The sequence below is a fragment of the Equus przewalskii genome, chromosome 3 (assembly GCF_037783145.1).
Source record: "Equus przewalskii isolate Varuska chromosome 3, EquPr2, whole genome shotgun sequence".
NCBI lineage: Eukaryota > Metazoa > Chordata > Mammalia > Perissodactyla > Equidae > Equus > Equus przewalskii.
The window spans coordinates 72,061,027-72,076,819 of record NC_091833.1 but is presented as its reverse complement, the minus strand read 5'-3'; the positions used below and the strand labels follow the sequence as shown (position 1 = coordinate 72,076,819).

Below are 15,793 nucleotides of genomic sequence, written 5' to 3'. Positions count from 1 at the left end.
TTGTTTTAATACTAACAATTACTTTCTATCAGTGTCGGAAAAAGAGAATAAAATTAATAGGAAATTTTATAACCATTAATCAAAATATAGTAAAAAACTTGATTAATGGTTATTTGGCCTTGGAAAACAATCAAAAAAAGTATTCCTTTGATATCTAGTATATAAATTAATTCATTTAATGCATTTAAACTATCTAAAATACTACCATATTAAAATAATATAAATTAAGGTACCATATAATATCACTGGGTAACAAAAAAGAAGATCTTCAATTCTAAAAAGACTGGTTAATAGGAATTCATCCCATAGAAGTTTTAAATTATATTAAAATTTGTTGATAAATTAGCTAAATACTAAATATCTCTTAAATGTTTGTCCACTATTACTATGATTTCTCAGAAATCAGTGGTGAAGTCATTCATTTACTATAAGCCTTCATACTTTCTAACTACTTGCTCACAAAGTAATTTTTAAATAATTAATAAATGATTTATTTAGTGAATTTGTTTTTTCATTAGGATTTCTATTTAGGCACTTCTTTCTATTGTTTAAGTATTTCTTAAAATATGGGGGTAATCATAGCATATGTAAAAATACAGTCGTGTGCTGCATAATGACGTTTCGTTTAGTGTTGGATTGCATATATGATAGTGATCCTGTAAGATTAGTACCATATAGCCTAGGTGTGGAGTCGTCTATACCATCTGGGTTCGCGAAAGTGTGCTCTATGATGGTTACACAATGACAAAATCACCCGACCCGTTTCTCAGAACATACCTCCATCATTAAGGGATGCATAACTGTAAACAAATTGAGTATGAGAGCAAAAACAGTAGATTTCAAGGATTATCTTTCTTGTGCTTAAAGAAATCCTGCCTTATCTTTAACCTTTTGTCTTCTTGACAGTTAAAATTCTGTTATGTATGCTTTCATGTGCTTAATAAATTGATAGTATTTTATTTTTATAAATTACTGCTGTATAAATTATTAAAAGAAATTATAATATGCCAGGTTTTTGATGATTGAAGCATCTGAGGTTTACTTGAAAGATAATGGTCTCTCTGGGCAAATCTGAGTGCTTTTGTTTGTCTATTTCTAAAATGCCGACTCATGGTAAGGTGAGCGTTAATGAGAAATAAGATTTTTAAAATAGGGTTTCCATTTAATCTAAGTTTGTTTGCATTTGGTTCTTGTGTGTCTCTCTCATTGTTATATATTTGACATACCTCCAACTGTGGTTTCATTCTCTGATGTTATGCCTAAAAGAAGTCTAATCATTTCATTGCGTGTAGGTGTTGCACTGGTCTTTCAGCTTGGTTTTCTGTGAGTAGTGCGGAATGGACACCAAGACTAAATTATGATTTTGTTTCTGTCAGACCACCAAGCATAGAATTAATTTGGGGTGTGGATTTAGGAAGAGAATCTGCTTTTCTGTGATTAGGTTTTCATTGAAAATGTAGCAGAAGCATTAACTTCACTAGCTCTTTGATCTCTATATGATTTTCATTGAAATTGTTTTGATCTTTTCATTGATATTATTAACGGCTCCCAAAATAAGCCCTTAATCTTATAATTATTGCAAAAAATAGTTATAATGGATCCTCTGGAGCTACTGAATTATATGGGATGAGTGTATAAAGTGACAAATCTGCAAGTAAAATTGCTTTAAGCACCCTGAGTCCGTCATTTGTGGAAGCCCTCCTGGTGGTTTCTCAAGTAAGAATTCTCAGTTAGCTGGAAGAGCTGTGGGTCATTCTCCATGGAGGCAAGTTCCTTGCTTGTATTTGGACTGTTAAATGTATGACATTTGCACTTGTCCGAAATAAATGCTTTTGACTCTTGGTTAGAAGAAATCGGGTTCAATCTTGTAAGCTCCCGAGATGGGATGGCCATGTCCACTTAAGCTGCTTTATAATGAACTTTCACTGTCATGCTAATGACAGCACATTAAATAAGGCCAGTAATTAGTAATTATGATATGGACAGTTTAAATAATGTATTTGGCCTAAAATCATAACGGAAAACATCTTTTCTAGAAGGTATCTTAGATTATTTTGTTTTCTTTCGTTTAAAATTCTTAAAAGACACTATATCAGGGTCTAAACATTTTTAAGCATGAATCTATATGGGAGGATTATTACTAAATTCAAAAAATTATTTGTGTGTCCTTTCATAACCTTGTTAAAAAGGCATCTTAACTTGCTTCAGCCTCATAAATTAGACAGGTGTCACAGGCAAGGGCAGACTTGAAATGTTACTCATGCAGATGTTTGAATATACATTGAACAAATGCATAAATAAAACTGTATCCTGACATGTTAGTTAAGTGTGAAAAAATGGGGACTTGAATCAAAAATGATATGACACTTGATGTTCACATTTTTCCCCAGTAGAACTATGCAATCTGATACCTGCTGTAGAGAAGCCAGTTTCCTCACTGCCTTTCAGATTGTACCTCGTGTTCTTAAACCCAAGTGTGTTCTCATGCCATTCTGCCTCCATCACCTCCAAATGTTCTGTGCTTTACCTCTTTTTACTATCCTACCAGAAGATTGTTAAAATGTCAGAACACATTTATTTATCCTTCTCAGAACTTCTAATCTCACTCACTTATCTACATCCCTCTTTATTGCATCTAAACTTTAATAAACCTATTTTATTACACTTTAGACAGTTGCCTTCTTTAAAGTAAATTATAGGGTTCTAGAGGGCAGACTTTCTGTTGATTTTACCTAAAACTAACTTTTGATGTGTAATGATGTGTAAATGAACAAATAAATACGCACTCCAATTTTGTGATTCCACTTAAAAGCTTTAACTCTATTATCTGAGTGATTTTTGTTTCTTTTTATTTTATGTTTACACACTTCAGAGAGTTTAAAAAAATAGTACATATAGCTTTGGAATCTTAATGTGAAAATGACTATTGGTAACTGATGACTGCAGAAATCTTATAACACATTCAGGAAGAAAATTTCCATGTGTTTTAATTATCTCATTGGTACAATGGAAGAGATATCAATATGTATTTCTTAGTGTTACTAGGAGCAATAAATAACCTAATGAAAAGTAGATTCCTTACCAGAGTTTATGGCAAATAAAAAACACAATAAATGTTAACAAGTATTATTATCAATAACAGCTGAATAGGTTTCCTATTTATTTAAGCACCTTATATCCTGAATATTAAAATTCCAGATGAAGGAAAAATGCCTAAATAATCAGGCAAGGAAAGGATATTTTCCTAAAGATGAAACAAAATCATTTTTATATACCATATAATTCACCCATTTCAACTATACAATTATTTTTTAGTAAATTTACCAAGCGGTGCAACCATTACTATAAATTAGTTTTAGACTATTTCTGTCCATTTTTCACTCATTTCCAGATTCTGCATATCCCTTACTATTATACTCCTTCTCCTTTCCAACCCCATACAATGACTAATCTGCTTTCTGTTTGTATGTCTATTCTCAGTGAATTATTTTTTGAGCTAAAAATGGAATATCTGAAATCAAGTTAAAGTTAGTGGGCATTTCACTGGGGATGGTATCAAAGAAATATTAGCAGTTATTTCTAGAGACATGAACATAAATATGTTGCTTACAGTTTGAATTCTCTTAGACTCAAAGATCATGAACACATACTTTTTTTTAAAATACTCTCTTTAGAGTTTCCTTCAAGTAGAGATGTTAAATGTATAAAGTACTTTTTCTATTTAAATGAGTGATTTAAATTTCACTTTTAATCTCTTAGCAGTATTTTAGCAATATTATTTTTCACATGCTACAGTCACATTAGGAACATGCAAAAACAGAGAGAGAGAATTGTTTTTTCTCACCTTTCTGCAAAAGTTATATTTCGGTTTATATCAGTATCACTGCAGGAGATTTTACAGCTTACAAAAAGATCTTGGTTTCTGTTACATTCGTTCCTAGTGAAGTTAAGAACTCTTTCAACAGCAATAGAAGAAGAAATGCCAGTAGCAGTTTTTGTATGTGCGTACCTGAGTAAACGTTCTGCAATAACTGTGTGTATATACATGAGTTTTTCAATTTAAGCATTCTGTTTTGCTCTTTTGACGAAGTCATTACGTCTTGTATTTCTCTTATGAATTATAAAAGATCAAAAATATTTCCCCATATCAGAGACTTTTCCATTGAATCCATATTCTGTGCAATAAAAAGAACAGATAGGCATAGAAACTATAATATATAACTCATTGCCTTAAGGATTACTTTTTGTGTGCATGTTTATTTTTTAAAAATTAGAAAAGGAGGAAGGAAGATAACTCCAGTTCCAAAGCCCAAATGCAAAGCTGGAAAGTTCCTTTCTGGAAAGCTTTTACCTCTTTTCTTCTAATATTTGGCCCATTTCAATTCTGAGAGTATATTTTGAGAATGCTGTACTAAAATGCTTCCAAGTACTCCTTGCTACTAATTTAATTTTGAATGAAATTATATGTTATATATGTGTAGTTTGAAGTATAAACATTCCATAAATAATTCAGACATTTCAGGATAGCTCAGAGTACAAGCTAAAGGAAGTTGAGTTGACTGTCTATTATGGGCCTTGGGGAATATTAACCCTTTGTGCAGCCATTCTCTAAGTGTGGTTCATAGAAATTTGGAATTCTTGAGTCCTTTCCCAGGATTCCACAACGTCAAAACTATTTTCAGAACAATACTAACATATTATTTTCCTTTTTCATTGTGTTAGACATAGGCACTGATGGTGCAAAAGCAATGGTAGGGAAAAGTGCTGGCATTTTAGCAGAGATCAAGGCAGTAGCAACAATGTACTTTAAAAAATTTCTCAGTTTTAATTTCTAATATAGTAATATTGATAGATATAACTGACATAAACTGATAGTCTTTGGGTATCTTAATTTTAAGAGTTAAAGAGGTCATGAGACAAAAAAAGAAGCAGAATTGATACTTTAGCAAATATAATTATTTTTTCATTCTTGCTTGAGGCTGAAAATTAGTTATTTGTGTTTTGTTTTCATTATTTTTACATTGCATAATACTCATTCTATTTGCTTTTACATCGTCTGGACTGTTTCTGTGAGTGAATTATTTTTGAAAGGAAGACTATCTGTATGTTGTACAGTAGTCCTTGCTAACACAGAGCCAAATGAGAATTAAACCCATTGTAACCTGAAAATTACTAATGTTGTTTTCTGGTCAGACACTCATGGGATGAATCTTTCATAAAATTATAAAAACTTGCTTAAAATTAAAATGATTAAAACAATAGAAACTTAGAATTGCTTATTTTTAAATAAAATATACTGCATAGATTAATAGTGTATTTTGGGGGGTGGGGAGGGAGAGCCCTGTCATGATATTATTCTAAACACAAAAACTTTGAAGGAACTAAGTTTGTAAGTATGTATACTGGAAAAAAATATTTTTAATTTTAATGTATCAGTGATGTTAATTTTCTGTTTTAAAAAGAGTCAGTCTTGTAAAGACAGACTTTGAGAAGTTTTGGGCAGATGTTTCCTGGTACTCTTTAAATTTTCTGAGCTCTTAAACATTTGCCCGTGTTAATGCTAACTCCAGTGTATTTAGCCATTAGTAAGTCCATTGGCAAACAAACTAATCAAAAAAACCTAAAATGGACTTAAATAGAGGTAGAGTTAGAATAATAGATTTACCTGGAGTTTGCCATGTTTCACATTTGATTTATAAAACATGAGAACTGTTTTTTTTTTTTTTTTTTTTTTCCATTTACCGTAAATGATCACCTTAGTTGTTTCCCTACCTCTAGCTTTTTAGGTGATTTTACCCTCTGTGGTCAGTCTGTAGAACTTGACATCTTGTGGAAAATATTTAGAAGATATTACCAAGGAAAGAAAGATAAGAAGTTTCTGAAAATTAGTTGTAGGTATAGGATAAAAACACTGAAGTGATTATCTTGAGTATAGCTTAAATCCAAATGGAAAAGAACCAAGCAGATCATGAACATAAACTCTGTCACTGATTAATTGGGTAACTGAACTCTGGAGGAAAGTAAGTTATAGTGACATTCAGCAGACATTCAGAATAAATACCTCAGTTTGTCTATCACTACAATGACTTTAAAGATTGCTAAGGCTATTGGGGGAGTCCGTCTCAAAGTATTTTGACTGCCTTTCATTTTTCTGATGAGGAGACTGAGTTATACAGAGTTGAAAAAATTTACCTGAAATTACTTACATTCTATATGATGGCACAGACATGCCTTCTCTCTGAATGCAAAGGCCATGATTTCTTTTACTATGCTCTTTTCTTTCTTCTTCTAAGACCAACTAAGAAGAATTTTTGTTGCAAGGAAAGGTCTTTTCACTTTTTAGTACATCAGGAAAAGCAAGTGAAAGATTCAAACCCATCCACATTTTATATGATCCAATCCATTGGTTAAACAAGAGTAAGGTTTAATGAAACCAACCTTACAAAATTGATCAGTGGAGCCATTTAGTTTTATCTTTAGAAAAATATCATTTCTTTGCCTGCTGATTGTTTAGGCATTTTTCCTTTAGCTGGAGTTTTAATATCCAGGGTATAATGTGCTTAAATAAATAGGAAACATATTCAGTTGTTATTGATAATAACAATACTCGTTAGCATTTATTGTGTGCTTTTCATTTGCCAGAAATTCTAGTAGAGAATGTACTTTTCATTATGTCATGTATTCCTCTCAGTATCACTAAGAAATATTTATTGTTATTGCTTCCATTTGTAGCAATAAGGTAATTAAACCACATAGAAATTTACTTGCTGAAGAATTTAAGCCAATACACTGCCGTATCTGAAGAATATGGGGCTTTGTTTATTGTGTCAAGAGTGATAAAGTGATAAAATGTTAAGAATAGTTAAGAACTGTGCTCTTGGTCATGATCACAATGGTGAGAACAAAAGCTCATTTCTCTCATGCAAACCCTCAACCAAGTATTGGATTGATTTGACTCAGGTTTTATCAATATTCAATTACAGCCACATACAAATTTTTATTATTGACATTTTTGATAGAAGTAATTTAGTTATTGTGAATCTGAAACCCTCCATCCTCTAAACCCCTTTTTTATTTGAATCAATTATGTTTATAAAGTGTTTTGGATAATGTAATGCTTCTTGGAAAAACAAGCACTGATAGAACAGAACTGATTGTATTACTAAATATTTCCAGCTATAACCATATATAAGCAATATTTATTGAGATCTTATGAGCCAGACAGCGTTCTAAGCACTTTATATAAATTACTTCATTTAATTCTACCCTCACTCCTGTGAAATGGATGCTATTGTCATCTTTACTTCACTGATAGGGGGACTAAAGCACAGAGAGTTTAATTAACATACCAAAGTTACACAGTGAATGGCAAAGCTGCAATTTTAACCTGGGCAATCCAGCTCCAAAATCCATGATTACTACTACAATCTATTGCCTTGTGCACTCTGTCTAAAATATGCCCTATTTTTAATAAAGGAGACTAATTCAGGAAACATGTATGAACCAGTCACTATTACTTGAAAAGAAAATACACACATGCATATGCGTGTTTACCCTGGTAAACGTGTACAATATTAGTGGTGGGTTATCATTTTCACATACAAATAATGAAAACAGCGTGGAGCTTATTAAATTATGTGGCATTTGTTTTCTGCCTTAGGATAAGTTTTCAGGCAAAAACACTCAAGTACTTGTGATGAAATTTTTAGGAAAAAATCTATGAAATCAGATTTGTTATTGTTTTTAAAATTTTGAAGTTTATGAGGACACAATTTTCTATAAGAGTATTTAAGTAAAAGTGAATTCACTGGTAATAATGAAGAATAAGTTGAAATTTGTATGGTATATGGAAATAAAAGAAAATAGGTATTACTTACCATGCAAACTCTAGAACAGTGAGGGCTCATGAGTTAGAAACTAAATATATCACCTGGGTATTCCGAAATACTTGTAAATGAGAAAATGTATAATGTCAGCCTTTCTTAATCAAACTTGAATATAAGTAACAGAATGCTTTAAAATTCCTAATATTTTATGTAATGAGATTTTAGATAGCATAAATCTTCACAAAACTTTTTCTAATAAGTTATAAAAATGAAAGTGGATCTTTATTTGTACCACACTATAGTAACTTTATTACATAGATCAATTTATTCTGGTTTAATATTTTTGTTCTCTGGCAATTATGCTGAAAATGTGTTGCTAAATTTGCCTCCATGAATAGACTACTAGACACAAGGTTTAATTGACTCATTTTTTTCTTAAGAATATTACTAAATAAAGTATGGTTAATAAATCATTCTGTGTAATACATCTGGAATCTTCCCATTATGCGTTGATGTGTTTATTTAACTCTAAGATAAATGTTATTTCCCAAGTTGTTTGGGAATGACTATTACCCTAATATTTGTGAATGTGAAAAATGCATTAATTGATACTGGTTTCTATACAATTAGATATTTACTTTATCACATGTATAGCAGGAAGATACGTAAATCATATTTATTTATAACTAGGTTTACCAAATGCTAAAAGCAAAATATGTTTTTTCATGCATATGGGCTGACTTTGACAGATAAATATATGTGTATGTGTTTTGGCTCAAAAACACTTGAGGTCTTTCCAAAAATGCTAGTACTCATAACTATTAGTACTATCAACCTTAAGAAAATAAACATTTGGACCTGTTTCTTGGACTTGTTAGTGTATTGAGGAAGCAATAGTTGGAAAAGAATACAAGTCTACAGGAATATTGTAATATAAAAAGAAGAAAACATACTTCAAAAGTAATAAAAAAGAGAAGCAGAAGAGACGGTAGTTACAAAAGGAGGAAACTAGATTGCTATGGATTTGAAGGTGAGTAGATGATAATTGAACTGAAGAGAACCTTTTCAGCTGAAATTATTGATGTTGTTAAATTATTTAGAGGCACTTTGATGTTCCAAAACCTTCACCACTGATCATCTAAACGACTCTGTATATTTTACATTGAATGAATGTACTCCTGGAAATTTGAACTTACTTATCAAATATAGCATCTTAGTGTTATTTGAAAGATTTATGACAGTCCTCTGCTAGTATGAACATCTTATTAAAGATAATATTCTAATAATACCTCCTGATTTAGTAACATTGGCCTTTTTGTTTGATGATACTAGTAGTTTTCAGAATTATACCCATGAAGCCCACAAAGCCTGGCTACGTGCTGTGTCTTTGAGTGTTGCTGTTATGTACAATATATGTTATATATGTGTTTCTGATATATGTTATATCTACAACTTTCTAACTTTATCTATACACTAACTTTTTATCTTATTTCTCTCCTAAACCACAAATATTTGTCTTTTCATTAGAAAATGCTGTAAAAATATCTATGACCAGTTTCATCATTTCCCACCTTCTAGGTACTGGAAATTATTTCTCCTTAGGTATTTTAGAAATTAGGGTCACAAAAATATACCCCTTCTTCACAAATTAGTCTCTGCAAAATTAGTCATAGTAAAATGCCTTTCACCTTTCCAAGGAATTCAAGTAGATCCTGCTTGCCTGAGGAGATAGGATTCTGAAGTACTTGCCAAGTTTGGTTCTAAAAAAAGACATGGAGTCCTTCAAATGACTTTACATTCAATTTTATCTGATAACGTTTTCCTGCTGTGACAGAAAAAAAAAAAAAAAAACTACTACAACAAGAAACATTGTTTGTAGTGTAATCTTTTAATGAAAGTCATAGAAGTGGAAAATAAATTAATAAAATCAACACAAGCCCACATGGCTATTGGCATGGAATATGAGCCTCCTTCCACAAACAGAAAACGTTGTCTCAGTGAAAGTTGTGGGGTACATAACCTGTATCTAAAGCTTTATACATTAGTGCATATAAAGGAGAAGATAATTCTTGATGTAATATAGTCAAATACATATTTGATAGCTATAATTGCATTATAAAAAAGGATGGCATCAACAAATGACCAGAAGCAGCTCCAACATAGAGCTTTTCCACAGATTGTTTTAGTCTATTGTACCACAATTTCTTGTGAGAAATAATTGATGAACATGTTGTTTTAGTGATCGCGCCATGAACTCAATGTATCCTTAGAGTGGCAGCTTTGAAAGTAATGTGCCAACAGTGTTTTTATACATGTGTGTGTCCACACACACACGTACATGTAAACGAACAAAGGAGAACATAACATCAGAGGTATCTCTGATGTGTATTTATGATGTGTATTTCTAGGATGCAGATTAATTTCAGGAAAAAATGTGTCTACTTTGTTATCAGATAGGTATGTAGTTATCTAATGGTTCAAGATTTCAGGTTTATTTTTTCTCTCATTTATTAAGAAGTAGAGGAACATGTTTTTACCCATCTATTTTATTCTTTTCTTTTAAAAAATATTTTTTATTTGTGTCAAGAAGATAGAGCAGACATAATTATTTTATTTTGCTCTTGATCGTACTGATGCTCAAATAGGTAAAAATGATTAATTCAAGGTTAAATGTGACCCTCTACTTTTATTTTAAGTTTAATTATATAAATCTACTTTCATAACTAGTTTATTTGGAAAATAGAATGGCTGGTATTTGTTATTATGAAATAAAAATACATCTTTCATTTATTGACAAGATAGAAAAAAATTACTTTAAATTGTTAGACTTTACAAAGGAAAAATAAAATTTCCTAATTATAAGAGGAAATAAATTGGAAACAGCATATTCAACAGTTGTATAGAGACTTTTTAAGAAAGAGATGCCTCTTGGAGCTGAACAATTATATTAGTTTTCGGAAGACATTTAGAAACCACCCCCTACCCTTCAGACACTTATGTCTCATCTTGTAGGTTCAAAGCGTGTGCTTTGAAATCTTTGCAGCAGACTTTGGTTTGAAATTCAAGCCGTTTGTCCTGGTGCACATTGCCTGTCTGAGCAATTTAGAAGTAAAATACTTGCCGTGAAGGCTCATAATGAGGATAGAAAAATCTGTATTTCTCCACAAGTTAGCACCACAGTGCGACAGTTGTTATTGTGACCCTGAGATACATGTTTGCACACGGTCCTCTATTGTTGAATAAGAGGCGTCCTTCTGGATTTCGACCATGTTTGTAAGTCAAAGAGAAAGGTTTATAAATTCCTGTCTCAGAAAGAATCTCTTTCCATTATGTCTTTATCAATATATCAGCTTCATATTCTAAAGAAATATGTTATGATGTAGTTACCTTGTAAATGTTTTTCTTCCTCTACTTATTTTTAATTTTTTTATTTTATGACTCTGAGTAAAGAGTTCTGGTTCTAGGAAAATACTTACAGCACGAGAAGTTTACCTTTGACACCAGAAAGATGTTTTTTTTTTTTTTTAATTTTAGGGCTTTCACTTCTTTAAGTTCCAGAACCTCAGGCCTCATTCTGTAGTCTCTCTTCCCCACCCCACTCCTTGCTTAGTCCTATATAAGAAAGCCATCAGTTTATTACTTTACAATTATCTCTCTGATTTTGAATCTCGTGATTGATTTCTAGTTTTTAAATTTACTTTTCACCAAATGGATCAAAATCTAGTAGGCCGGTTCTAAAAAGGAAACTTTCTGTTTCCTTTCAAATGGCACAACAAGGCAAACCCCTTTCTTCGCCTACCTGTTCAACAGGCCCTGGCAAAAATTATTCTTTAATGTTATTCTATCAGTTTTTGAAACCTATAGAACATGACCTTATTCCTAACGACCATAAAAAAATACAAGACATTTCTTTTCCTAATCAATCAATTTATGTGTGAAACACAATTTTAAAAAATACCAGTGAGCTCTGTGTCAGTGAATTCAAATTATTAATTCTCGTCAAGAGCAATACATTTTGGCCATAATTTGAAGAACAAGTTTTTGCACATGTTTGATACTGTGTTCATGAAAGCTCAAATAACCATGATTGGAAATAGTGAAATTTTAATTCTTCCTACATTTCTCAGACCCAGATAATATTACAAAAGCATCTATTTACATGCTAAGACTCACACATTCAAAATTAATTTTCTCTATTATATTTCATGCCAGTGGTGGCAGGGGCTAGTCTGTCAGGGTTCCACTATGGCCTGAAGCTAGAGGAAGCAAAAGAATTAATTTTGGAAAATTTTTCAAGGTGCATGAAATAAAAGAAAGTGACTTTGTGTCTTTCCTAGCAGCTGAGTGGAAGCACTGTCATTTCCGAGTCATACAAACTAACATAGCTAAGGATTTCCATCATCCTTGTGTCTTAAAGTAGTTCACATTTTTTAAGGCAAGTTGTCCAGTGTTCTTCCTCTGCATGATTGTCTATGAATGTAAGTTTTTAGATTATGTATCTGTTAAGAAAGTTTTAGTTTTAAATGAAATAGATAAATACATACATCGATACATCCATACGTAAATAAGTGGAAGGATATTGATTTGGACAACTTAATAGTCCTCGGGAAAGTTGGCCTTTTGAGTCACTTGATCCAGGCTAAAATGACCTCCGTGTCTTGTATCTGCTAACTCTGGGTTGACTGCTTCCTTAGGCTTCCACAAGGTGACATCCTCTAACCCCCCAGTAAGCCCACTCCCTCTCAGGGCTAGAGCTGTTCCAAGACTCACTGTGCCCAAAGGAGAAATCTTTCTCTCTTCATGCCCAGCCAAACCCATTTGTCTTGACTTGATCAGCTTGAGCTCACATCTCTAAAGCAGTCTCTTTGTTAGAGGGTGGATGTGTAGGTTGCCAGTGGTTTTCAACTGGGGATAATTTTGCCCCTCAGGATACATTTGGCAGTACCTGGAGACATTTTTGGTTATCACAACTGGAAGAGTGCTAAAGATGTCTAGTGTGAAGAGGCCAGGCATGCTGCAAAAAACGTACGATGCACAGTACAGCCCCTGACAACAAAAAAATGATCAAGCCCCAAATGTCCATAGTGCCAGTGTTAAGAAATCTGCCTTGAGCCAATCAGCGCCCAACCCTGGAGCAAAGAATGGTTCCAATCCCAAGTGAAGCATATACATAAAAATGAGAGAAGAACGCTCACTTAAGGTAAATCTGTATGTTCTTGACAAAAAATAAGAGAAGTAGATGCTGGGGAGATAATCAAAACTATTTATTGCCTACTCTAAAGGAAATTCAGTATTTTATGTGGAAGATTACAAAATGGTTTATTCTTTACTAGAAATAACAATGTCAGATGTAATACCGTATAATATATTACAGATATAACCATGGATATTATTTCTTCAGTGTTTTGCTTCCCACTTAGGAGTTCATCTACACACAAGAGGCTATATTTTGAGCTATGAAAATGTCACTAGATTGATAAGAAATGTGGCTTGAGAGTGTCTCCACAAATCATTCCTTTAGGTTTGGTATTGAATAACGGAATTTTGTGGATTTTCTCTATTCTATTTAAGTAAGATATTTCAAACAATAATCTTTGTAGATTTTTAGAAAAGGAAGTCTTAGAGATTTTTAGAGAAGGAGGTCACCAGTGACATTTCATTCTGCCAGTATTGTTGAAAACATCTTGCTAGACCACATCAGTCACCCACACACTGTTTACATTAGTAATTAACAGAGATAGGATTTTAGGAGTGCTTATAAGCAATGTCATCACTCCAACATTTTCCTCTTAATGAAATAACCAGCACAGTGGGGAGCCAACTGCATTTCCAAAACCCAGCAGGCAAAGTTAAATGGTGGAACAGAAACTGTTAAGTGTCAGAGGGAAGAGTTTAAGTACAAAGTTTGCTACTGGTGAAAATAAGAAGTACTCCTTTAAGGAAATGCCTCTTGGACAATCCAGTCCAGGAGTTTAGAAAACTTCAGGGCGTTTTCCAAATACATATTGCCACACATTTTCTAGTACAGCTCAAAACTGTGTGCTAAGAAGCCCCAAAGACTCAAAGAATCGGAATTCTCCTTTGCTGGTGAAGATCTTCTTCCATAAGACTAGAACCAGAATTATTTAAGTAGGCTCTTTTATATATTCCCATAGGTTTGGAAATAAAGGACTCATCTCTCAGCCCTCGGAATATTTTCAGAAAGAAAACTTGAACAGGGAACAGCAGCCCTTTGAAAAACTAAGCTTACTAACTCTCATTCCTCTTAGATTTTTTTTCCCCTTTTTCTTGACATCTGGCATTCAGTTTAATGGCACCGATGGCTAAGAATGTTTCCAGTCCTAGGTGAAGCACATACCTGAAAATGAGGGAAGAATTCTCACCAAAGGTAAATGTGTATGTTCTTGACAGAAAACAAGATAAATAGATGATAGGGAGATTATCAAAACTATCCATTCCCTCCTCCAAAGGCGATTCAGTATTTTATGCTGAATATCATAAAATAGTTTGCTCTTTACTAGAAATAATGAGGCTATCACAAAGACTCAAAATCTCAAAATCTTTGAGGTCTATGAAGCACCACCTCCCTCCACAAAAGCCAAATCAAACCAACCAATCAAAATTGTTCCCACATGGTGGGGCTTCAGTTTTGAGGGAAAGAAAACCAGTGGCTCGGTTTCAATCTCCCAGCGCTAAGAGCACTGGATGCCCTGTGAGCTGACTGCAGATCCTGCAGGAAAGAAGAGATGTTTGACACGCATTGAATTTGAATTCAAATTTAGTGTGTTACAAGCCTTGCATCTAAGGCCCTTGCAAATTCCCCCTCTCTTTTCATTGCTGGTCTGCGGGGACCCACACTGAAGCTGCAGGCTGGCGCTGTCTCCTGAGCGTGTGCTGGCACTTCTGACCTGAGACCTGATGTCTCCTTCCGTGGGTGCCTGCCCGCCACTCTAGGTCGAGGTCAAGCTAATGAAAGAAACTCGCTGTGGGAGCTCAGGCCAGGCTTCATCCTAACCACAACTTGTAAAATTTCTTAAAGTTTTTAATCAGTGGTATTTTTGAAATGAAATAAAATGTTCATAAAAGGTAAAAAGAGAAGTGCCATCACATTTTGCTCTTGGAATGAAATAACTAGTGAATTTTATGCTGAAATTTTTTAAATGTTTAAAATTTTACCTTATAATTTAGCAAAAAAAAAAGTCTTAAACAATGTAAAATCTCAAAACAATGTAAACTCTTGAATGATCCTTTCTTCCCCTTTCTGTACTTCAAATTGCACTTTAAAACTCAATAAAACAATTCCATATGTTCTACTATGAAAGTAATTGCTGCAGTTTTTACAGAGTCCTAGCATCTCTTGTTTGGTAATACATGTACTAAATGAACCGTTGTTAGATACTGCATAGTAAATAGTACAATTCATTTGTAACAGAAAAAAATATGTATATATTGCTTTTAGCAGTAACCGCTGTAAAATTATTTTCCATTTCAGTCTGAATAAAAAAATAGTGTATTGTAAATACATAAGGTCCATTAATCCACCAAAAATTAGAAAACTCTCATTAAAGAAAAAGTTACTGTGTACTAAAATGGATGTCAAAAGTTAGCCATTCTGGTCTTTTGGAAGCCTTTGAACTTGTTTTACTAGGAAAAGATGAGAAAGGAGAGAGTCAGATGTTAGAGGAAAGAGAAAGGCATTTCCATCCAGAGCTCTGGTATTAAAGAATGTTGCTAAGGAGCTGCTCCCAAGTTGTCAGCTTTGTTACCTGGCTGGGGTGTCCAAGCCAGTTGGGGAGAAGGGTAATGGAGTCCTCCTCACCCTGAGCACAGGCTAGAGGAGGGTGGTGTGTGTAGGGTAGGGCCAGATGGGCAACTTCCTTTTGCCTGTGTGCATCTGGCCTGGAGCTAGTGTTCACAGGAGCTCGTCTTTAGCTTGTTTCTTGCCATCCTTCACCATTTGCCATTTC

At 33.3% G+C, this 15,793-nt stretch overlaps 1 protein-coding gene across 50 annotated transcripts in view; it reads left to right on the top strand.

Annotated features, from left to right (window-relative positions):
- ADGRL3 (adhesion G protein-coupled receptor L3) overlaps window positions 1–15,793 on the top strand; it is an 801,248-nt gene that overhangs the window by 370,479 nt on the left and 414,976 nt on the right. The gene's annotated exons all lie outside the window — the stretch shown is intronic.